Here is a 14,326-nt window from a genome sequence, read left to right on the forward strand (position 1 = left end):
TTGAAAACCATACCCCACCATTTCAGGCTACACCACAGTTGTAATCCTAATGATTTGAAGATTCTTGGCATCGACCATGTGAGATGTGGGATTAGAGGGGGAGACTCTTAACGCACTCTGGCGCAATTGGAATGCCGCTGGATAGCAACCCTAGGTACGATGTCCCCACATGGTCTAAACGAACAGCTTAGCTTTTCATCTTTCCTTTAGCCTATCATGGTCAGAATTTGGTCTTTTGTAATTATGTTCTGGATTTTAATTATGTGTGTTTTTGATTTTCTGTTTTACTATTGCTGTTCCACTGTTACACCTGCACCAATAAACTATTTCCTGAATGTTTGTCGGCACGATATCAAGAGGCACCGTGAGCGGGACGTCATATGTTTATTCTCCAAGATCTGCCATTGGAATGAAGCTGGACACTTCTTCTGTGCCATTTATGGTTCTTCTGGTGTTCATTTTGTCTTTTTCACTTTTCATTCTTATTATCCTTTTCTATTTTGTATTTAAGTGTCATATCAGCATGCTTTTACTAGGGTTTTTTTTCCATTTTTCTCCTCTTGGGGAGATTTATATTTGGGGCTTATGTACCCCTCTATTTTTTAACTATCTCAAGAAATATGCCACCTTGTGCACAACTTTTCACCCTTTACCTGGTTTGTGCCCAGTTTATTTGAAATTTGTACACCAGCGAAGGGGGTGCATAATAGGGTATCTGCCCCGTCAATGTGGGCTGATTATACAGCACAATGTCACGTCAGATCGCCACTTTTTTATAGTAGTTGTGGCGTTAATAGAGTACACTTTTCTGTATTGTCTTCTCCCCTTCCATTCACACTGCACAGTAGATGCCCACTTTCCAGCATATTTGCCTTTTTCCAAAATGGCCACCGCGGCATAATAGGGTATCTGCCCCGTTAATGTGGGCTGATTATACAGCACAAAGTCACGTCAGATCGCCCCCTTTTCTATAGTAGTTGCGGCGCTAATAGAGGACACTTATTTGTATTGTCTTCTCCCCTTCCGTTCACGCTGTACAGTAGATGCCCACTTTCCAGCATATTTGCCTTTTTCCAAAATGGCCACCGCGGCGCGCGCGCATGCGCGGTGCGGCAGGCTCCAGCGCGCATCACTCCCTGCCTACAGGATGTGACGAGATGGGGTATTGACGTCATGAGGGATTTCCCTCCCCCTGTCTCGCCGCAGGTGGGGCGGGATATGATGTGCGTAGTACGGGCCTGTGCGACACCGCGCATGCGCCGACAATGGCGCTGATCATTATGCACAGGTGTCTCTATGATATAAATATACGTTCAGTACACACATTTCCACAGCCCCCCGAGGAAGCCCAATGCGAAACGCGCGTCGGGGCTGCTGTAGAGACAGGCACTGGCACATGGGTAAGATGAGCGGCGCACTTTGTATATTTGTTTACCTTCTGGCCCTGTAAGTGATACAGCGTACATTGAGCTATGTACCCCAAATTGGGACTCAGTTTTACAGTTTTGTAGCACTTTATACTGCACTAAGCACTTTTTTAATATACGCTGTACCATATGTACTACGGGTTGATTCGCTACATACTCCCTTAAGTGTTACTACAGTAGCCTATGCTCTCTGTACAAGCATCATTTCTGGATCCTGTGTGGTTAGTCTATAGTTATTTCTGTTTATGTATTATTACTAATAAAATTACTGATTTTTTTATAAGAGTATATTGGACTTCTTACTCCATGGTGTTTTGTAGGATTAGTATTTTTGGAGTGTCCTGGTTACTATATCAATGTCCTAACTGATATGGGATGTTATTCCGGCATCTATCTCTAAGATATGTATCAATGGTATCTGTTCTTAGACTCTGTAGTATAAGGCAGCACCCCCATAGGCAGACCCTGTAATAAGGCAGCCCCCATAGTCAGACCCTGTAATAAGGCAGCACCCCCACAGTCAGACCCTGTAATAAGGCAGCCCCCATAGTCAGACCCTGTAGCAAGGCAGCACCCCCATTGTCAGACCCTGTAATAAGGCAGCCCCCATAGTCAGACCCTGTAATAAAGCAGCCCCCATAGTCAGACCCTGTAATAAGGCAGCCCCCATAGTCAGACCCTGTAATAAGGCAGCACCCCCATAGTCAGACCCTGCAATATGGCAGCACCCCCATAGTCAGACTCTGTAATAAGGCAGCCCCCATAGGCAGACCCTGTAATAAGGCAGCCCCCCATAAGCAGACCCTGTAATAAGGCAGCAGATCCCTATAGGCAGACCCTGTAATTAGGCGGCAGATCCCCATAGACAGACCCTGTAGTAAGGCGGCACCCCCATAGTCAGACCCTGTAATAAGACAGCCCCCCATAGGCAGACCCTGTAATAAGACGGCAGCACCCATAAAAATAAATAAGTACTCACCTCTTTCTTCCTGGTTCCTGCACTGCTCCCGATGATCTCCTGACAGCGGGTGCCGGGCAGTGACGTCATCGCGCCCGCTGTCAGTGTCGGTGACGTCAGACGCCGGCACTGAGAGGGGGATGATGGGAAAAGGAGCGCATCACTCCTTCTCCCATCAATGTGATCAGCTGTATTGGCTAAGTGCCGATACAGCTGATCTTTCGATGATGGCGGGGGGCCCACTGCTGGCACTGGGCCTCCCTGCCTGCTCAGGGGCTCCATTGAGGCAGAGCAGGGAGATCGATTCTCCCTGCTCAGCTGCAGAATGTAACTGTATCGGCGCGCTGTGTGTGCCGGTACAGTTACAGTAGCGTAGCTCCGGGTGGGCCCCCTCTGAGAACCGGGCCCGGGGCGCCCGCACCCTCAGCCCCCCCGGTAGCTACGCTACTGGACTCACACTACATATATACAGAGTGGTAGGGTATCTAGGGTATCTACTGGCAACAGCCAAACACAAATGATACTAGCGCATGGCCATGTGGCCATTTGAACCTTTTATAGTTGTATCTCTCCAGGACCTTCCTAATGGACCAATAGGAGCTGCTACAGGACCTGAGCGTGTGACCCCTGACCTCCAATGAGAGGTCTTCCCTTGGGCATGCTCAGAAGGAGAAAAGGAGGACTTAGTCCCAGGAAGCGCCTGCTCACCACCGAACAGTACTGCTTATAATGGCTGAACCTGGAAGAGCAACAATAACCAAACTTGCAGTATCTGTCCGAGCCAGGCGTTGGGACCAATGTCTCCGCTGAGCAGTTTCCACTGCGACTAGAGAAGAATGGTAGACCGCACACGACATGGTTCGAGATTCCCCCTGTGCAGCGGTAGGAACTCAACACCTAGCACTGTGTCCCACATTTTAGCTGGTTAAATATGTGGTTGTATATCAGACAGATACTGTAGGTAGCTAGTGTCCAGTGTGGCTGTAAAATTTACCTTAATTTTTTTTTGCCATACTGAGGTGCACAAACAAATCCGACAGGGCACATGTTGTGCAGTGCTTCTATTGTGCTCTATGCACTAGTATAGCATATTAAATAATATGTTTGCAATAGCTAAATGTGAAAAAGCTTGCTGTATCCCACCTTGTCATTTACTGCTGTGGTGATATGAAACTGTCTGCAGACCTAAGGCACATTAAAAAAAATATATATTTTTTTCTGTTGCTGAATGTGATACTGCCCGCCATATCTGACATTGTCATGTTGTGGAGGTGATATGAACCTCTATGCAGACCTTAACGAGCATTGAAAAAAAAAAAAATATTTATGTTGCTGAATGTGATACAGTCCAACATATCCAACATTGTCATGTTGTGGCGGTGATATCAACCTGTTTGGAGACCTAACGAGATCTGAAAAAAAATACAATTATTTCTGTTGCTGATAGTGATACAGCCCGCCGTATCACACATTGTCATGTTGTGGCGGTGATATAAACCTGTCTGAAGACCTAATGCGCATTAAAAAAAAATAAAATGTTTTCTGTTAATAAACGTGATACAGGCTGCTATACCCAGACTTTTAAATTAGTGTCGTTGAAATTCTTCTGTGTACAGAGCTGTTGCACATTAAAGATTTTTTTTTTTATAAACGTGATACATCATGCGAGATGTGACTTTGAAATGGTTTTGAGCCTATCTTCTAGATTACGTGCTTTTTTGGTATCCAATTTCTCACATGCATCTTATATACATAGCTGGAGACACGCATCTATTTCACTTATCTTCTGACGAACATCAATTGCTCTCTGTTAATTGTTGGTGGGTAGATGAGTAAAGGTACCGTCACATTAAGCGACGCTGCAGCGATATAGACAACGATCCCGATCGCTGCAGCGTTGCTGTGTGGTCGCTGGAGAGCTGTCACACAGACAGCTCTCCAGCGACCAACGATCCCGAAGTCCCCTGGTTATCAGCGTAAACATAAAAAAAAAAAAACACTACATACTTACATTCCGTGTCTGTCCCCCGGCGCTGTGCTTCTCTGCACTGACAGTGAGCGCCAGCCGGAAAGCACAGCAGTGACGTCACCGCTGTGCTCTGCTTTCCGGCCGGCGCTTACACAGTGCAGAGAAGCACAGCGCCGGGGGAGAGAGACGGAATGTAAGTATGTAGTGTTTTTTTTTTTATGTTTACGCTGATAACCAGGGTAAACATCGGGTTACTAAGCGTGGCCCTGCACTTAGTAACCCAATGTTTACCCTGGTTACTGTTGTGAATTCTGTTGTCGAGTTCCCTCCTGTGGTCGTGAATGGTACTTCGGTGAGTTCTGTCCGTGGGCTCCTTCTGGTGGCTGTGAGTGGAGCTGCTGCTTCTGAGGTTCCTTACACAGGTGACGGGGTTTATCCTTTGGTTTGCTGCTCTATTTAACTCCACTTAGATCGTTACTCCATACCAGCTGTCAATGTTTCTGCATTGCTTCAGTTCGCTCTTGGATCTTTCTGAGACCTGTCTCTTCCTGCAAGAAGCTAAGTCCCCGTTTGTTATTTTCTGTTCATGGTTTTCTAGTCCAGCTTGCTTTCATTATTTTGTCTTGCTAGCTGGAAGCTCTGGGATGCAGGGTGGCGCCTCCGCGCCGTGAGTCGGTGCGGGGGTCTTTTTGCACACTCTGCATGGTCTTTTGTAGTTTTTGTGCTGACCGCAAAGATACCTTTCCTATCCTCTGTCTATTTAGTTAGTCTGGCCTCCCTGTGCTAAAACCTGTTTCATTTCTCTGAGGCAAGGTAGGCTTTACTTTCTATCTCTAGGGCTAGCTAGTCCTTAGGCTGTGACGAGGTGCCTAGGGAGCGTCAGGAGCGCTCCACGGCTATTTCTAGTGTGTGTGATAGGATTAGGGATTGCGGTCAGCAGAGCTCCCACATCCCAGAGCTTGTCCTGTTTGAGGTTTAACTATCAGGTCATTCCTGGTGCTCCTAACCACCAGGTCATAACAGGTTACCAGTGAAGACATCGCTGAATCGGCGTCACACACGCCGATTCAGCGATGTCTGCGGGAGTCCAGTGACGAAATAAAGTTCTGGACATTCTGCGCCGACCAACGATAGCACAGCAGGATCCTGATCGCTGCTGCCTGTCAAACTCAACGATATCGCTATCCAGGACGCTGCAACGTCACGGATCGCTAGCGATATCGTTCAGTGTGACGGTACCTTAATAGTTATAGGCTGTATCCTTGATCTTGTACTTCCCATAGCTGCCCTGTAACTGATCCTGTTGTACGTTCCCATTCCCGCCCCCCAAAATGATTCTGTTACTAACGTCATACAGTAGGGGACATGTCACTTTTAAACTGTTTTGGGCATTCACTCAATCTTATACAGGCCTTATAAACAGACCCCAAAAATTCTCCTGTTACTAGCGTCATACAGTAGAGGAGATCTCATTTTATTTTTTTGTCATACAGGCCTCATCCACACATAAAACATTTTTTTTACTGCGAGTGACTCAATTCAGCATGTCATATTTCACCGTCTCATTTAGTGCCTGTGAAATTAAGCTGTGCAGAGGTGGTGCAGAGTAAAATATCAATTTTTCTTTGCTAATACTGTGGTTATAGCACATTATATGAGCAACATGACTGTGAAAAAGCAAGGTTATGGTGGAAGGGGGATTAGGCTCAGTGTTCTAGGTCTAAACAGGATAGGTGGTGAAACTGATACCACTTTTTTGGTGTCTGGCAATCATTTTTGGAACTATGTACAGTCTTGGTTGGGTAATAATTTGCTGGGTTAGTTGTTGTGGAAGATGTGTTAGTCCCTATTATACTATTCATACTCTCTTGAAATTTATACAACTTTGTTGTTGTCTAAGGACTTGTTTCCATTTGCGAGATATACGTCCGAGTCTCGCATGTGGAAACGAAGCTCTGGTGCCGGCATTCCGGAGCAGAGCGTGCGGCTGCATGTGTTGCTATGCGGCCCCACGCACCGCTCCGGAGTGCCGGCGCCAGAGCTTCGTTTCCACATGCCAGACACGGACGTGTTCCTCGCAAGTGAAAACAAGCCCTAATACTAATACAGTGTCTTGCGAAAGTATTCTGCTCCCTGGAACTTTTCAACCTTTTCCCACATATCATGCTTCAAACATAAAGGTACCAAATGTACATTTTTGGTGAAGAATCAACAACAAGTGGAACACAATTGTGAAGTTGAACGAAATTTATTGGTTGTTTTAAATTTTTGTGGAAATTAAAAAAAATGAAAAGTGGGGCGTCAATTTTATTTGGCCCCTTTACTTTCAGTGCAGTATACTCACTCCAGAAGTTCATTGTGGATGTCTGAATGATCCAATGTTGTCCTAAATGCCTAATGATGATAAATATAATCCACCTGCGTGTAATTAAGTCTCCATATAAATGCACCTGCTCTGTGATAGTCTCAGGGTTCTGTTTGAAGCACAGAGAGCATCATGAAGACCAGGGAACATAACATTCTCTAGCCTCCTAATATTGTTGGCCTAATGCATATTGATCTGTATGTATTGCAACAACTATTGTTTGTTTAATATGATATGATTTATATATCTGCATGCATATTGTTCACATGTCAACAAAGTAAAAAAAAAAAAAAAAGGAGTCCTCATTTACAGACAGGATGTTCCTCCTCCCCTTCCCTGTGAGCACATTTCTTGTGTGTAGCTGAAGCAGAAGGACTTATAGCAGATCTCTCTCTCGCTCTCAGAAACCAGATTGATCCTGTTCTCATGTTTTAAGCTGGATATTCTTAATTCTTAATAAATGAACATTCTCTGTTGCTCGTTGTGGACATCACGCTGATTAACCCGCTGCTAACAGGTTATGGGCCCAGGAGTCAAAGCAATCCCAAACCTCCTGAGCACAGAGATAGAAAGACAACAGCAAACTGAGAAGAAGTAAAATGGCCGCCAGCAGCAACTCAACAAAGTTTACAGTGCCAAGCCTGAATAACCAGAACTACCAATCCTGGAAATTCAAGTTGAACATGCTGCTGATAAGAGAAGGTACGTGGAAATACACTCAGGACCCTAAGCCTGACCCAGTAACACAGGAATGGCTAGAAATGGATCAGAAAGCACAGAGCACCATATCACTCAGTATAGAGGATGATCAGATTGTGCATGTGTGTAAGTGTGAATCTGCAAAGGAAATGTGGGAGCAGTTGCAGAAAGTACATGAGAGAATAAATTTAAGTAATAAACTCTATCTAATGAGAAAGCTGTATCAGTCTAAGCTACACAATGACCAGGACATGCAGGACTACATTAGAAATACTCTGGATACTCTGGAGACCGTAGAGCGCCTGCGGGGCATTGGGGAAGATATGAAGGACTTCCATGTAGCAGCACTATTACTTAGTGGTCTCCCAGAAAGCTATGACACTCTGGTAACTGCACTAGATGCACGCCCAGATGATGAGCTGACATTGGAATACGTCAGAGGAAAGCTTGTAGATGAATATAAGAGAAAGACAGAAAATGTGAGCAGCAAGATATGTAACAAGGAAACTGCTTTACAAACACATGATGTGCCCTATTATGAACAGGTAATTCAGAACCACAATGGACCTTGAAGTTCAGAACACACAAGGTGACCTGACATTTACCAAAAACATAGGACAAGCTCTGAGACGTGGAAACTCTGCTGACCGCAATCCCTGATCCTAACACACCACACTAGAGGTAGCCGTGGATTGCGCCTAACGCTCCCTATGCAACTCGGCACAGCCTGAGAAACTAACTAGCCCTGAAGATAGAAAAAATAGCCTACCTTGCCTCAGAGAAATTCCCCAAAGGAAAAGGCAGCCCCCCACATATAATGACTGTGAGTAAAGATGAAATACAAACACAGAGATGAAATAGATTTAGCAAAGTGAGGCCCGACTTACTGAATAGACCGAGGATAGGAAAGATAGCTTTGTGGTCAACACAAAAACCTACAAACAACCACGCAGAGGGGCAAAAAGACCCTCCGCACCGACTAACGGTACGGAGGTGCTCCCTCTGCGTCTCGGAGCTTCCAGAAAGCAAGAAAAAACCAATATAGCAAGCTGGACAGAAAATATAGCAAACAAAAATAACACAAGCAGAACTTAGCTTATGCAGGATAGAGAGGCCACAGGAACGATCCAGGAGGAAGCAAGACCAATACTAGAACATTGACTGGAGGCCAGGATCAAAGCACCAGGTGGAGTTAAATAGAGCAGCACCTAACGACTTAACCTCATCACCTGAGGAAGGAAACTCAGAAGCCGCAGTACCACTCTCATCCACCAAAGGAAGCTTATAGACAGAACCAGCCGCAGTACCACTCACGACCACAGAAGGGAGCTTGGCCACAGAATTCACAACAGTACCCCCCCTTGAGGAGGGGTCACCGAACCCTCACCAGAGCCCCCAGGCCGACCAGGATGAGCCACATGAAAGGCACGAATCAGATCGGCAGCATGGACATCAGAGGCAAAGACCCAGGAATTATCTTCCTGACCATAACCTTTCCACTTAACCAGATACTGGAGTTTCCGTCTCGAAACACGAGAATCCAAAATCTTCTCCACAATATACTCCAATTCCCCTTCAACCAAAACCGGAGCAGGAGGATCAATAGATGGAACCACAGGTGCCACGTATCTCCGCAACAATGACCTATGGAACACGTTATGGATGGAAAAAGAAGCCGGAAGAGTCAAACGAAAAGACACAGGATTAAGAACCTCAGAAATCCTATATGGACCAATGAAACGAGGCTTAAATTTAGGAGAGGAAACCTTCATAGGAATATAACGAGATGACAACCAAACCAAATCCCCAACACGAAGTCGGGACCCACACAGCGCCTGCGGTTAGCGAAACGTTGAGCCTTCTCCTGGGACAAAGTCAAATTGTCCACTACATGAGTCCAAATCTGCTGCAACCTATCCACCACAGTATCCACACCAGGACAGTCCGAAGACTCAACCTGCCCTGAAGAGAAACGGGGGTGGAACCCAGAATTGCAGAAAAACGGCGAAACCAAAGTAGCCAAGCTGGCCCGATTATTAAGGGCGAACTCAGCCAAAGGCAAAAAGGACACCCAATCATCCTGATCAGCAGAAACAAAACATCTCAGATATGTTTCCAAGGTCTGATTGGTTCGTTCAGTCTGGCCATTTGTCTGAGGATGGAAAGCCGAGGAAAAAGACAAATCAATGCCCATCCTAGCGCAAAAGGCTCGCCAAAACCTCGAAACAAACTGGGAACCTCTGTCAGAAACGATGTTCTCTGGAATGCCATGTAAACGAACCACATGCTGAAAAAACAATGGCACCAAATCAGAGGAGGAAGGCAATTTAGACAAGGGCACCAAATGGACCATCTTAGAGAAGCGATCACAAACCACCCAAATGACCGACATTCTTTGAGAGACAGGGAGATCCGAAATAAAATCCATAGAGATATGTGTCCAAGGCCTCTTCGGGACCGGCAAGGGCAAAAGCAACCCACAGGCACGAGAACAGCAGGGCTTAGCCCGAGCACAAATCCCACAGGACTGCACAGAAGAACGCACATCCCGCGACAGAGACGGCCACCAAAAGGATCTATCCACCAAATCTCTGGTACAAAAGATTCCAGGATGAACAGCCAACACCGAACAATGAACCTCAGAGATAACTTTATTCGTCCACCTATCAGGGACAAAAAGTTTCTCCGCTGGGTAACGGTCAGGTCTATTAGCCTGAAATTTTTGCAGCACCCGCCGCAAATCAGGGGAGATGGCAGACAAAATTACCCCCTCTTTGACAATACCCGCCGGCTCAGACAAACCCGGAGAATCGGGCACAAAACTCCTAGACAGGGCATCCGCCTTCACATTTTTAGAGCCCGGAAGGTACGAAACCACAAAGTCAAAACGGGAGAAAAACAGCGACCAACGAGCCTGTCTAGGATTCAACCGTTTGGCAGACTCGAGATAAGTCAAGTTTTTGTGATCAGTCAAGACCACCACGCGATGCTTAGCTCCTTCAAGCCAATGACGCCACTCCTCGAATGCCCACTTCATGGCTAGCAACTCTCGATTGCCAACATCATAATTTCGCTCAGCAGGCGAAAATTTCCTGGAAAAGAAGGCGCATGGTTTCATCACCGAGCAATCAGAACTTCTCTGCGACAAAACAGCCCCTGCTCCAATTTCGGAAGCATCAACCTCGACCTGGAACGGAAGCGAAACATCTGGTTGGCACAACACAGGGGCAGAAGAAAAACGACGCTTCAACTCCTGAAAAGCTTCCACAGCAGCAGAAGACCAATTGACCACATCAGCACCCTTCTTGGTCAAATCAGTCAATGGTTTAGCAATGCTAGAAAAATTAGCGATGAAGCGACGATAAAAATTAGCAAAGCCCAGGAACTTCTGCAGACTCTTCAGAGATGTTGGCTGAGTCCAATCATAAATGGCCTGAACGTTAACAGGGTCCATCTCGATAGTAGAAGGAGAAAAAATGAACCCCAAAAATGAAATCTTCTGAACACCAAAGAGACACTTTGACCCCTTCACAAACAAAGAATTAGCATGCAGGACCTGGAACACCAGTCTGACCTGCTTCACATGAGACTCCCAATCATCCGAGAAGACCAAAATATCATCCAAGTATACAATCAGGAATTTATCCAGGTACTCTCGGAAGATGTCATGCATAAAGGACTGAAACACTGATGGAGCATTAGAAAGTCCGAATGGCATAACCAGGTACTCAAAATGGCCTTCAGGCGTATTAAATGCTGTTTTCCATTCATCGCCCTGTTTGATACGCACAAGATTATACGCACCACGAAGATCTATCTTGGTGAACCAACTAGCCCCCTTAATCCGAGCAAACAAATCAGACAGCAGCGGCAAGTGGTACTGAAATTTGACCGTAATTTTATTTAGAAGGCGGTAATCAATACAAGGTCTCAGCGAACCATCCTTCTTGGCCACAAAAAAGAACCCTGCTCCCAATGGCGACGACGACGGGTGAATATGACCCTTCTCCAAGGATTCCTTTACGTAACTCCGCATAGCGGCGTGTTCAGGCACAGACAAATTAAACAGTCGACCTTTAGGAAACTTACTACCAGGAATCAAATCTATAGCACAATCACAATCCCTATGCGGAGGTAGGGCACTGGACTTGGGCTCATCAAATACATCCCGGTAATCCGACAAGAACTCTGGGACCTCAGAAGGGGTGGATGATGAAATAGACAGAAAAGGAACATCACCATGTACCCCCTGACAACCCCAGCTGGACACAGACATTGATTTCCAATCCAATACTGGGTTATGGACTTGTAGCCATGGCAACCCCAACACGACCACATCATGCAAATTATGCAACACCAGAAAGCGAATATCCTCCTGGTGCGCAGGAGCCATGCACATGGTCAGCTGGGTCCAATACTGAGGCTTATTCTTGGCCAAAGGCGTAGCATCAATTCCTCTCAATGGAATAGGACACTGCAACGGCTCCAAGACAAACCCACAGCGCCTAGCATACTCCAAATCCATCAAATTCAGGGCAGCGCCTGAATCCACAAATGCCATGACAGAATAGGAAGACAAAGAGCAGATCAAAGTAACGGACAAAAGAAATTTCGACTGTACCGTACCAATGGTGGCAGACCTAGCGAACCGCTTAGTGCGCTTAGGACAATCGGAGATAGCATGAGTGGAATCACCACAGTAGAAACACAGCCCATTCTGACGTCTGTGTTCTTGCCTTTCAGCTCTGGTCAAAGTCCTATCGCACTGCATAGGCTCAGGTTTATGCTCAGATAATACCGCCAAATGGTGCACAGATTTACGCTCGCGCAAGCGTCGACCGATCTGAATGGCCAAAGACATAGACTCATTCAGACCAGCAGGCATAGGTAATCCCACCATGACATCCTTAAGGGCTTCAGAGAGACCCTTCCTGAAAATAGCTGCCAGCGCACATTCATTCCATTGAGTGAGCACGGACCACTTTCTAAACTTTTGACAATAAATCTCTATCTCATCCTGACCCTGACACAGAGCCAGCAAATTTTTCTCTGCCTGATCCACTGATTTAGGTTTGTCGTACAGCAATCCGAGCGCCAGAAAAAATGCATCAATATTACATAATGCAGGATCTCCTGGCGCAAGGGAAAATGCCCAGTCTTGAGGGTCGCCACATAATGAAGAAATAATGATTTTAACTTGTTGAACTGGGTCACCAGAGGAGCGGGGTTTCAAAGCCAGAAACAGTTTACAATTATTTTTAAAATTCAAAAACTTAGCTTTATCTCCAGAAAATAACTCAGGAATAGGAATTTTAGGTTCTAACATAGGATTCTGAACCACTAAATTTTGAATGTTCTGTACTCTTATAGTGAGATTATCCATCAAAGAGGACAGACCCTGAATATCCATGTCCACACCTGTGTTCTGAACCACCCTGATGTAAAGGGGAAAAGAAAGACAGATCACAGTGCAAAGAAAAAAAATGGCCTCAGAACTTCTCTTTTCCCTCTATTGAGAAGCATTAGTACTTTGGGCCTCCAGTACTGGCGTGAACAGGTAATTCAGAACCACAATGGACCTTGAAGTTCAGAGCACACAAGGTGACCTGACATTTACCAAAAACATAGGACAAGCTCTGAGACGTGGAAACTCCGCTGACCGCAATCCCTAATCCTAACACACCACACTAGAGGTAGCCGTGGATTGCGCCTAACGCTCCCTATGCAACTCGGCACAGCCTGAGAAACTAACTAGCCCTGAAGATAGAAAAAATAGCCTACCTTGCCTCAGAGAAATTCCCCAAAGGAAAAGGCAGCCCCCCACATATAATGACTGTGAGTAAAGATGAAATACAAACACAGAGATGAAATAAATTTAGCAAAGTGAGGCCCGACTTACTGAACAGACCGAGGATAGAAAAGATAGCTTTGTGGTCAACACAAAAACCTACAAACAACCACGCAGAGGGGCAAAAAGACCCTCCGCACCGACTAACGGTACGGAGGTGCTCCCTCTGCGTCTCAGAGCTTCCAGCAAGCAAGAAAAAACCAATATAGCAAGCTGGACAGAAAATATAGAAAACAAAAATAACACAAGCAGAACTTAGCTTATGCAGGATAAAGAGGCCACAGGAACGATCCAGGAGGAAGCAAGACCAATACTAGAACATTGACTGGAGGCCAGGATCAAAGCACCAGGTGGAGTTAAATAGAGCAGCACCTAACGACTTAACCTCATCACCTGAGGAAGGAAACTCAGAAGCCGCAGTACCACTCTCATCCACCAAAGGAAGCTTATAGACAGAACCAGCCGCAGTACCACTCACGACCACAGGAGGGAGCTTGGCCACAGAATTCACAACAGTGCCCACCAGCAGAAACCACCCTAAAGAGACACGTGAATGTTTTGTATGCAAGAAGCCAGGTCATTTAAAAGCTGAATGCAGAGTCTGGAAAGCTAAAATGAGTCAGTTGAAAAAGCAAAACAGCCAACAGAGAGTTAAGAGTGCTGTATCTGGAAACAATGATTCGGCAAATACTGAAGCTGCATTCACATCAGTCATTGCATTTAAATCAAAGCATGCGTGGTGTATAGATTCTGGTGCAACCAGTCACATGACCAATGACAGAGACTTCTTTACTAAGCTTAACCAAAATAAGTCAGAGAAAGTGATAATGGCAAACGGTCAGTGCATGAACTCAGAAGGCATAGGAGACGGTTATATTGATTGTAACATCTCTGCAACACAAAGTAGAAGGATCCATGTAAAGGATGTACTATATGTGCCTAGTCTTGAAAGTAATCTATTATCTGCGAAAAAGCTCACAAAACAAGGTAATGAAGTTACATTTAAGGAAGATAGCTGCATCATCTCAAAGGAGGGTCACACATTAGCAAAAGGAAAAAT

Source organism: Ranitomeya imitator, chromosome 6, assembly GCF_032444005.1.
Source record: "Ranitomeya imitator isolate aRanImi1 chromosome 6, aRanImi1.pri, whole genome shotgun sequence".
NCBI classification, from domain to species: Eukaryota; Metazoa; Chordata; class Amphibia; order Anura; family Dendrobatidae; genus Ranitomeya; species Ranitomeya imitator.